Raw genomic sequence first — 10,512 nt, 5'->3', positions numbered from 1 at the left:
GCTGCTGCGGTCCCAGACTGTGTGTTTGAGTGTTGACGAGCTGCAGTCAGGGCGCGTCCCCCTTTGGAGCTCTCGTACTGACGGACATCATTTCCTTTTGTCTCCGTCTCTCTTTCCGCCCGTTTCTTTTTTACGAGCCCTGTTTCAGGAAGGCGAGTTGATGCCTGCTCATTCATTTCTATGTCCTATCAAAAGGAATCAAATTGATCTTTCTATGAATGGAGTTTCTTTAGAAAATGATGTAAAACAGCTCCAGCAACTTTAGATGAGTCAAATAAGAAATGAGCAGATAAGAGAAGAATGTAGAAAAAAATGATTATTTATATTTAGAAACATAAAAAACAAACTTTATTTATTTGAATCCATATCAAAATGCTGATGCTTCTTTTCTTCTCTAAGTGCAGAAATTCCAAATATGAACTTTACTTAATTAGTAAAGTTCATATTTGGAATTTCTTTTGTAGTTTTCTATGTGTGAAATATTTTCCTTTGAATAACGTGAAACGTTGGAAACTTTTGTGATGCACAAACGCGACACGTACCCACGGATTTGGAGTAAATAAATTCACTAGGCCAAATTATTTGGGGAGATCGTGTGTGTAATTTAGTGATAGAATGTATTTGTGCTGAAGTTAATTATCTTCTGCAGAAACAAAATCAAATTAAAATAGATGAATAAAGTTCACACATTATTGAATGTTTGTCAAACAAAATCAGAAACTTATTATTTTGATAATAAATAATAATTGCTTCATTCAGATAATAATTAAACTGAAATTCTTTCCCCTCTATACATATCTATTTTTTAAACATTGACTGATCTGTTTCTTTTTGTTTTATATGAAGGCAGCTGAGAAAGCAGACATCAGTTTGTTGTCTTAATCAGCTCTTTAACCCCAGCAAATGTATTAAATAAATGAACGTATTCATTAATCACCTTTTTTTATTAGATTCTTATCTCTAAAAAAGAATTCAAATGTTTACAAGTTGTACACGAGAAGACCAATTATCAAAATATCAGTGCAACTACATTGATTTTTACATTCGCTGCACAAACTTGGACTTGCCAAAAAAAAGTCAATACCGATATTCCTCGGTTCCGTTAAATTGTCCTATGCTTTGATTTAATCACAAGCAGTCATTTTGAGAATATGTCTCATTATATTATATGAGGTTTAAGTAAGCTCAGCACTGCACAAGTCGCACCTTCCTTGCTTTTCATCGTGTGCGCATGTGTAGCGTCAACCATTTCGTGATGACAACTTGACTGCATGAGCTCCATTTTATGAACTTCAGTAGACTGGCTTGAAAGTGCAAGGACTTTAAATCTTTTATTTATTTTAAGGATCAACTTCTGCTTATTGTAAATATTACAATAACGTGTAATGTTTTTACAAACACTGCAGTGGAAATATAGTATTTATTTATTCCTGCTTGTCCAGACAACAGTTGTGACACCTGGCTGTGATGTGTGTGTGTGTGTGTGTGTGTGTGTGTGTGTGTGTGTGAGTGTGTGTGTGTGTGTGTGTCCCCCGGAGAGCAGAGAGGGGTGGTCACAGTCGGCTGCCGAGGTGACTGGTGGGGTCAAAGGTCAGACTGCGTTAATAAGATGCGATGTGCTGCCCTTGGACCTCTGTCCCATGAGGGAAAACCTCCTAATCGCCATTAGTTAATGTGTTGGTAATCTTTACCTTCTTAAAGCAAACAGCAGTGCAGCATTCAATGGGCCCACTTGGCCTCCCGCGTAACCCTTCCGACCTCGGGGTCACGGCCTTTGTTCCCCGCTCGATGGGGAGCGCCCTCAAAGGTCTCGGCTGTAATAGAGAAGTTGTTTAGACGCGTGCGGGGCTTAACCCAGACCACCTCATAGACTCTGGTGATGTAGGGATACTTTGTGGTAGAATCCTCTCCTGTCCAGTATGTGGCTGTAGTGGTCATTGCTGATCCAGCACAGAATGGCCCCTGTCTCACCCTCCCCTGCCTCCTAATGCCGACTTGGTGTTTCCCCGGTGTGTCAGTCTTTGCAGGTCCCCTTTTCATAAGAACTGCTTCCTGTGGCCGTACGAAGAAGGCGGTAGAAGAACAGTGTACTATACAAGCAAAGAGTTAAACCAGCGTCAAGCCCCACACAGCCATGTGATCATCGTAGGCCTTTTAACCATTTGAATCACTCCACTGTGTAAAATAGTCTATGAATTCAACAAAAACAGAGTTCATGTCACATTATCCCGATAGACGAAAAGTTTTGGCTTCTCTCAACTTACAGTATGTTGATATTCTATAATAAGAAATAATGCTCTTATTTGATCATTGCATCTCCAAAATATTAGTAGTAGTAAAAAGAGTAACAATGCATTTTATGAGAAACTGTTCTTTTATTAAAGTCCATCTTAGTAGGCCAAATGTTTCAAATCATGACTGAGATGAATGGTTTGAAATGTCAAGAAGCGATGTGGTGGGAGGTGGCAGTTACCCAAACCGGTGTCCTCGCTGAACATAAATGTGCCTCAAGAACAACAGTGCTCGGACCTCCTAATGCATCCAATCGATCGATTAGAGCTTTAAAACGCACCGTGCAGCTGCACTGGCAGCATTCCGTGTGGAAGCCTGAACCGAGCACGCAGCTCACTCAGGGAAAGGACAGCGAATGAAACGCAGTTTCAGCCTTTCCTGCAGCGCGTTGGTGTAAACAGCACTAATTCTGCACATCGTCTGTGTTCAGCCTCCTGATGTTTTGTTCTTTAAAACCTGCGGAGCAAATAGAAGTGCACAAAGGAGGCTAGTTTTTGCGGAGAATAAAGTCTCTGTGCTGCGTGCCTGCGAGCGTAGCGGGGCGGCGGCGCTCTAGAAGCCTGAAGCTGTAGCCGCCATGTCAGGCAAACCGCTCGGAGCTCGAGTCGCACCAAGAGATCTCAGAAAGAGCAAGAAAGCTTTGACCCCCACCAGCTTTCCTCTCTCTCCCATTGTCTCTGCAAGTAGTCCCCTTTTTACTCTCTTTAAATCCCAGCAGATTGTAGATTATAAAGCAGAAAGATCCTGTAGTTTGAGGCCGAGGGGAAGAAAAAAAAAGTTGGAACCCCGACTGCTTTTGCAGTTTCTGGAACGAGAGCCAAACGGAGCCGGGAGTGGTTGTACAACAGCGTTCTGCGAATGGAAAAAGCCAAATGATGATTGCTGAGTGGAGAAGGTGGCAGAAAAACGTGACGGAGGAGGGGGGCAGAAAAAGAGGCAGCGCGTGTGGGAGAGACGGACGTTACGGCAAAGAACAATCAATACGATCTAAGATGGTGGGAGCGGCCATGCTGTTTAGGTCTTACCCCCCCTCCCCCCCCCCCCCGGTTAGCTCTCCATGCCTCCTCGTGTAAATCAGTGCATTCGACTCGGACATATTGTTTAGACCCCCCCTCGATTTTAAAGTGGACAAATTAGCATCTCTCGGGGGCCGGGGGAGAACTTGAGGAACTGGTGAATGCATTCTACCAGGCAAGTGGCAGCTGGTTTTTTTCATGAGGAAAAGCAGCAAAGTCTCACTCAAAAATTCTTATCAGCCCTTTTCGACTTTGTTCCCAAATAGCTGCGAGGGTCCAGCTGCAGCGGGGGCTTTGTGACGGAGCCCCTCGCTCATGCCACGTTACTGAAATAAACACTGCAGAAGCTTATCTCTTTTTTCTTTCCTCTTCCTGTGTGTGTGTGTGTGTGTGCACGTGTGCGTCTGGTCTATTCTGTGCATTCGCGCCGGTCACTGTGGCACGCTGAGGAGTCGATGCACTCGGAGAGAGAGAGTGTGCAGGAGAGCCCCCGCCTCGCCGTGAGACCACCTCACCAACTCAAGCAGCTCGCTGAGAGTTGGACGAGTTTCCAAACGACTCGCTGCGTTTTCCTTCTTCCCTCTTCAGCGTTTCCCAGAGTGGCGTGTGAGCGCGCGGCCGGAGGGGGGGATTTCTGTGTCATTCTTCCTCCTCCGACCCCTCCCACGTATAGTGCCCTCTCTCTCTCTCTGCTTCTGGGTCTCTCCCTCCCTCCCTCCCCTCCTCCTCCCGTCGTCTGCAGTTCCTCGCCGTGTTGAACATGTGATGAAAAAGTGACTGGTTCGCGCGCTCCGCCGCGCCTCCTATTTCATCATCAGAGGGGCATTTCTCCCCCTAAACGGTGCTCCCTCTCTCTCTCTCTCTCCCTCTCTCCCTCTCTCTCTCTCTTCTGCTTCTCTCTCTGTTCCGCTCACTCCCTCTTTCTGCTCCAGCCACACGAGAGGGGGAGACTTAAGCTCTGCGAAGGGGGGGAGAAAGAAGAAGGGGGAAAAAAAGCGGTGCTATTTCTACAGTCAGGGCCTCCCCACAGCCCGCCCTCCATAGACGAGATCTTTTTGTTTTTTCGCTCACTACTAGCTGGATTTTAACCCTCTGCCTGCAACCAGCTGCACAGCCGCTCTGCAGAACCTGGCAACAAGTTTCTTTTTAGCGGCATTTTCACACTTTTGGCGCTTTGGTTTTTGCATCACTTTTGATTTGGGCGCCGGTTTTTCCGTTCTCTTGTGTTTTGTCCCGTTGTCCTTTTTTTTGTCCCCGCCGATGGGTTTGTAGTACAGTTACTTAGTTTTTCTCTTTCTGGATGGACATTTGGGAAGGTGGCGTTTTGCCGCGTGATGGCCGTTGGTCCACCTGGAGTGTCCGGCAGGGTCCTCGGGGGGAGGCGGGCTCGTGGTCTGGATGACCACTATGGATGACGCGTTTAGAGAATGTAACCGGAACCCATCAGGGTTCTAAATAACTTCAGCGACCGGCGTCCCTCGTCTCTACTCTGCGTCTCCCACTATTTCCTCTGTCTCTGTGTATCGGTCTCTCGTTCTCTCTCTTTCACACCGACTCGCTCCCCCCTCCGGAGAACGAGTGGTGCGCTGAGCCGGAGCTCTTTCTGGGACAGGTGCCAACTGCAAACAAAAGACATTATAAGGCAGTAAGACGGGAAATAATTGGAAATTGCAAAATGTCCAAATTAGGTGGGCCTGTCGTGTGTCTACACGTCCACTTTGCGCTGTTATTGCATGTTTGTCCGAAGCGTTAAAAGCGAGGCTGCTGGTAAGGCAGAGGCTTGGATCCTTACACACTAATGCCAGTGGAGGCATTGCATTGGGCTGGAGTGATGCAGGAACGTGGGAGAGCAGCCTCATCGACTGCTGAATTATTCATGTGCTCAGCCGAGGCTGTGACTGGACCGCTTGTGCCATTTGCATGCATCCGACATGCTGTTTGTCTGTTTGCTAACATTCCTCATTGAAAGACTTGTTAACCAGCAGACGGCTTAGCCGGAGCCTTGCAGACAGCCTCATGGCCTCCCATTGTTTCCGGCCTCACAGGGCCTGGATGCGGCCAGTGGCAGGCGAACCACGGAGCCTTGAGTTAGGGGGGTTCGGACTGCAGCAGGGATCAGGGCTGGAGATGAGATTCAGGTCGGGGCTTGGGGCCCGGAGTTAGGGGGCCGGGTCTCGCAAGGACCACCAACGGGAGCTTACGGCTTTCTCCTTTCTTTGGCAGAGATGGCGGATGAAAGCGAGAAGAACTGCCGAATGTCGCATCCCGACCAAAAATCTACCAGACGTCTAACTTTTCTTCCAGAATTGGTGAGTAGTATTTGGTTTTAACAGTTTGATAACAGCTTGCATGGTTTTAATAGAAGTTTATCTGTGTTTTTAATTCTTAGGCTTGCAATGTTTAAAAGGGCACCCTGTTTATCTTTACTCATTCATACGTGGGAGCTGTTTAGGAACCAATACAATCGAGACACAAAGAGTTAATAAGTAATGCACAATCATTGGTCACTAATAGCACTTTGATTGCCGCCTGCATAATCCTACTAATCGGTGGCCGAGCAGTTGCTGGTGTTTCATGTGGCCGGTGTGGTCCGGCATTAGTTTGTGGTGTCTGAAGAGAAGTACGTGGTGTACTAAATTATGAAGTGTTGCAGGTTGTATTGGCCAAAAGTTCTGTTTCGTCTAATAATATCGCATTGAAAAATACTCCATAATTTAGTCATTTGCAATATATTTGAGATATAAATTGCCAATACAAACAATTGTATCGGCAAATAATATCTCACACATCATTTTGTGATTTAAAAAAGAAAAAACAATGTATCTTGGCTTCCTGAACACAGGACTTGGCTTCGCGCGTTATCCTTTTATTGCAAGTGTACACAGACTCCTCCCAAAATGCTTTTGAAATTGTAATGATTTACGCCCAAGAAAAAATTCCTTCCTTTCATTTGTTGGAAGAAACTGTGTATGCGGCCGGTAAATAATTCCACAGGACCATCGTGAAATGATGAACTTGACCGAATAGAAGTTACTTTGGACATCAGATTGATGTAAAACTGAAGGTGACAGGTGAATGAGGCGTTGACAAGGACATCTGCAGCCCCGGGGTCTGAAAACAACATTTCATTTGTATAGTTGCCACAATGCAGCGTATTCACTGTTTTACAATATCTATATAATTGTCCATGCTTTGGTTTTCTAACGACCCCTTCAAAGTGCATCTGCTTATCAGGCTTTTTAGAAAGGGGGGGGGGGGGGGGGAAAAGATATCACGTAAATCCTCCATACATAGATGATCATGTTCATTCATCTGGACATGAGCCGTGCTGGAGCAGCAGTGGACACTGATCGCACTGCTCCTGTGGCCCTCAGGAGTCGCGGGGACGGGTGCACGTCGGGGGGCAGATGGCAGGGCGGGGAGGGGGTCGCAGGGTTTTTGCTCTCTGTAAATGCGTACCTGGACAATCCCAAAAGCCGGGTGGAGCCCACAACGTGAATCATGGGACAAGCTCACACACTCGCAAATATTGAAGTAAATACAGTACACGTTACACGTACTTTTGTGTGTATTATTTGATCTGTTCCCCTTTTTGTATGAAATACTGTGTTTAATGGATCAATTCAGTTACCCCTGAAAAATGGTCAAAGTTGCATTTTAATAGATTATTTTGGTGAATGTGTTAATACATATTCAAACCATTTTTATATCATTTATAAAGTTATAGAGTTCACGGTCAATTGTATTATAACTTGACTGTGAACTTGAACGTGAATAGAAGAAGCTTCTGGACCTTTTTAAATGTTCTATTTTGTTGTATTGTATTATATTTAATGGTTTTGTTCAGATGCAAGACATTCAAACTGACAATACCGTACAACTTTTTAACTCTGAAAATAAATTATACATAAGATTGAATTATACGTTATTAGTATTTTATAATTTAGGCTTTTAAAATCTTTTTAAAACTTATTTTCAATGATGGTTGGTTTAATTTGTGTTTGAATGAGACGTATTTGTTGAATGTTAAATCATATTCAGAGAGAAAAAGATAATAATGCAACGCAATGCATTATACTCCTTTTTTACTTTTAAAAGAATTCTCTTTAAGAATTAAAAAAGTTCAGTCATGAAGTTGAGATAGGTATCACTAAGGGAAAATATTTTAGTTTATAGTTTAAAATAGTTTATCTGGAAGAAAATACACCAGCATGAATCAAATACATCTGTGTAGATTTTTATGGTTTTCGAACATTTCTTTTAGTACAAAAAATACCATTGTGACCATTGTTCATGAATATACAGCATCAGCATGTTTTGGTCAGGGTGAGTGTGTGTGTGTGTGTGTGTGTGTGTGTGTGTGTGTGAGAGAGAACTCCCCTTTATTGCTCAATAATTTACTCAGGATCTTTTTATTGCCGGTTGATTCTTCAACTATCCTTTTTTTAATAATGAGGTTATTGCGATGTGGCTTGTTTCAAACCTCAAACATAAATATATCAGAGGTCTCATTATTATGCCGTTGACTTCTGAAGGGTCACCATGAACTTTTTATGTATTTATTTAAAATGACAATTAGTAGATTCTGTTGTATGCCCTTAGTGTTAGAAACGAGTCAGCTAGGGCCTCTTTACTCGAGTTATTTATTTTAAAATTAATTAATTTGCCCCAAACATTTCCGTTTGTCATTCTTAACAATGTTTATGCTTATGTCATGAATATAATGTATTACACGCCTGACATATACATTTATGTAGTTGAGGAAATAGTCAGCAATCTGCCAGGCCAGGCATACCTTCATATATACATTTTTACGTCCCACATTAACATATCGCATCAACAGAAAATCTCCAGATAAGCTGTAAATAAGAATGTTTCTGGTTGTAGGTACTAAAGGTCATGTGAAGGCCGCTGTGTGTCTCCACCAGATACTTTTAAAGTGTTGAATATTTGGTCACGGTCGTATTCTTAGGTGTGCACTGCTTCATTTGTTAACTGGATAAATTAGTATTTAAGATTATGAGGATTTAGTTTCTTCCGCGAGCTCGCTGTGATGTTGTGAATCCCGTCCAATTTCCTCCTGGCAGATATGGACTCCACTCACTATATATTTTTCTGCTATTGTAATGAAGTCTCTTTTCATTTCTCCGAGTCAATTAGCTTTTTTTGGAACAATAGCGCTGAGAATCCTAACATTATTATTATTAAGTTATACTGCCTGCACTAAAAAAATCAACAATGATATGTATGTATTTATTGGTAACTAGATCATATTTTTTAAATACTTTTGTTTTCATATTAACACAATGTATATACATTATGTATATAATTATTGCCACACAAACCGTTAGGCCAGTAAATGTATACATTTACTGTGGAACATTTTTTGTAAATCAAGTAAATGCATTTCTTAATAGCATGAAGGACGTGAGAAACAGAACGTGAGAAGATCTGATTCATGCATGTAGAAAATGTGTCTACATCGTGGTATTGAGGACTGATATTATAAGCGGTGCTGCAGAGTAGTGAACCCTGTCCTGCAGGTTGCCTCTAGCACGTCACTGAGCTGCATTTACATTTCACACTTTGGTATCCGCAGTCCCTTCTGCAACAACAACAAACCACTTGTACAATTTTACAGCTGCATCATTGTTACGTGTTTCTTCAGGCTTTTCCGTCAGCAATCAGTGGAAGACACTGGTGAAATCTGCTCCCCGTGGATCTACAGGGGCCACTGCACTACCACTGCTACATGTGCACACATGAAACACACACAGCAGTAGAAAGTAGGCCAGGCCGGAAAGGATAGCAGAGGGGCTGGACAGAGAGGTCCGAGACCCCGATCCACATTCACACATACATTTTGCTGTTGTGACAAAAATGATAAATGTGCACAAAAGCCCCAAAAGTTCAAGGCTCAATAAACTAAGTCATTACAGACAAGGATGCTGATGTACTAACACAAGTTACCCTGTATGCACACACACACACACACACACACACACACAGCAAAGTCTTCAAACCTTCTCTGCCGCGTACATGGAAGCCATTAGTCCATTACCCTTTTGGCTACTGAAGATTGGGGGCCATTTTATTCTCCCCGCGCTAATCAGGATGTCAGCTGGGAGTGTCACATGTAATTTATCCACAAAACCACAGCAACTCCACAGCGATGGGGAGCACAGTCATAATGACGTAATATTGGACTGGTGGAGCGTTACGGGGGGGGGCGGCGGTGACAGATGATGTTGATTTTCCCCTCTTTCCCTCCAGACGTTCTGAAAGGAGACCTGTGCGACTTGCACCTCTGCACCATGGGCCCATTGGCTGAGGTTGGGCTGTTTCTTTTACCACCAGAGTCTGGCTCATGATTGCGAAGCAGTCGAGTAAAGTTTGACAACGGGCAATTCTTCAATCCTGACTCCTCGACAAATTCCAAATGTGTTTTAGGATCTCTGGTCTGCAGCGTCACGCGCCAGCGGCTCAGAGTCCTGCTTTTAGGAACGCAAGTCATATTCCAGATAACGCCGAGCTGCGCCCACCCTAAGTTCTAATTTCTTTTCCAGCGTTATATTTCTTCAGCGTTTTGGCCTCCGCTGTCGCCAAGGCAATTTAGCGAGCGCAAAACTGCAGCCTCAGCAAAGTTGTTCCACTCGGAGGCAGAGTTGGGGGGTGTTGAAAGGCCTCGCCTGCTTTCAGACTATCAAAATACTGTAACTCCCTTCGCTCGCCTCACCTCCACTTCATCTTGCGGTTGGTCACTGCTGAGATGAATTACGCTGCTTTTGGCGGCAACAACAAACGCACTGGCCTGGGAAAGTATGATAAATATAGTATGTGCTTTGATGCGTCATTACCTCCAGTTTTTCTTCTACCGATTTTGACTGCTGTACTGATGTGTGCAGTGTAATTCAGCGCTCCATTAAGGTTTGTGTATTCAGTGTTTATTTGTTGCGGTAAAGTGGCCAAAAACTAAAGTCACCTTATCAGAGTACGTCAGACTTAAATAGTTTTTAAAAATGACTGCATAGATATTGTGTTTTTACAATACTTGCAGCTGTTCATGTGATATTGTAATATTCTGTAAACGAACCCCCCCATAATTACCTGCCTGGGTTTTAATGAATCGACAACATGCACACACACACACACACACTCGCACACAGAGTGCAGTGAGTGCACAGCTCGGGCACGGTCCTCCCTC

The 10,512-nt window shown here is 43.7% G+C and overlaps 1 long non-coding RNA gene across 1 annotated transcript; it reads right to left on the bottom strand.

The window, feature by feature from the left end:
• Positions 1-930: 930 nt before the first annotated feature.
• Positions 931-1,814, bottom strand: LOC144383762 (uncharacterized). Its single transcript, XR_013451198.1, has 2 exons — positions 1,692-1,814; positions 931-1,575 (listed from the first exon to the last, which is right to left on the bottom strand). It is a non-coding gene; the product is annotated as an uncharacterized LOC144383762 (long non-coding RNA).
• Between the last annotated feature and the right edge of the window lie 8,698 nt (positions 1,815-10,512).

The sequence above is a fragment of the Gasterosteus aculeatus genome, chromosome X, assembly GCF_964276395.1.
Source record: "Gasterosteus aculeatus chromosome X, fGasAcu3.hap1.1, whole genome shotgun sequence".
Lineage (NCBI taxonomy): Eukaryota > Metazoa > Chordata > Actinopteri > Perciformes > Gasterosteidae > Gasterosteus > Gasterosteus aculeatus.
Note: the sequence above shows the minus strand (reverse complement) of the source record. Positions and strands in the feature narration are given on the sequence as shown.